Source organism: Triticum dicoccoides, chromosome 2B (assembly GCF_002162155.2).
Source record: "Triticum dicoccoides isolate Atlit2015 ecotype Zavitan chromosome 2B, WEW_v2.0, whole genome shotgun sequence".
NCBI lineage: Eukaryota > Viridiplantae > Streptophyta > Magnoliopsida > Poales > Poaceae > Triticum > Triticum dicoccoides.
This window is the reverse complement of record NC_041383.1, coordinates 135,790,682-135,791,043: the sequence shown is the minus strand read 5'-3', so window position 1 is coordinate 135,791,043 and position 362 is coordinate 135,790,682.

The window sequence follows — 362 nt, the reverse complement described above, 5'->3', positions numbered from 1 at the left end:
AAGCGGAGCTAGATTTCATGGGGGAGGTGGGAGAGGAGACAAACGCGTCAGGGGTGGAGTTTGAGGCAGATTCGGTGGGGCTGGGCGCGACAGAGCCAACAGACGCGGGTGGGGTTGGTGGGAAGGGAGCGTTGTGGTTGGTGGGTGGGGAGAGGGACCCGGGATGAGGGGACGGAGCGGGCCCGCTGGACACGTGGGAGAGGGTGGGAGGCTGCGCGGCGGGTGCGGGATCCGATAGCGATCCGCTAGGTCCGGGGGCGGGCGGTGGACGAGGTGGGGCGCAGATCCCGGAGCGGATCACGCCAGGGGGCGGGTCAGACGCGGGATCGGCTGTGGGAGACGTCTGTGTGGCCGGTGGGATG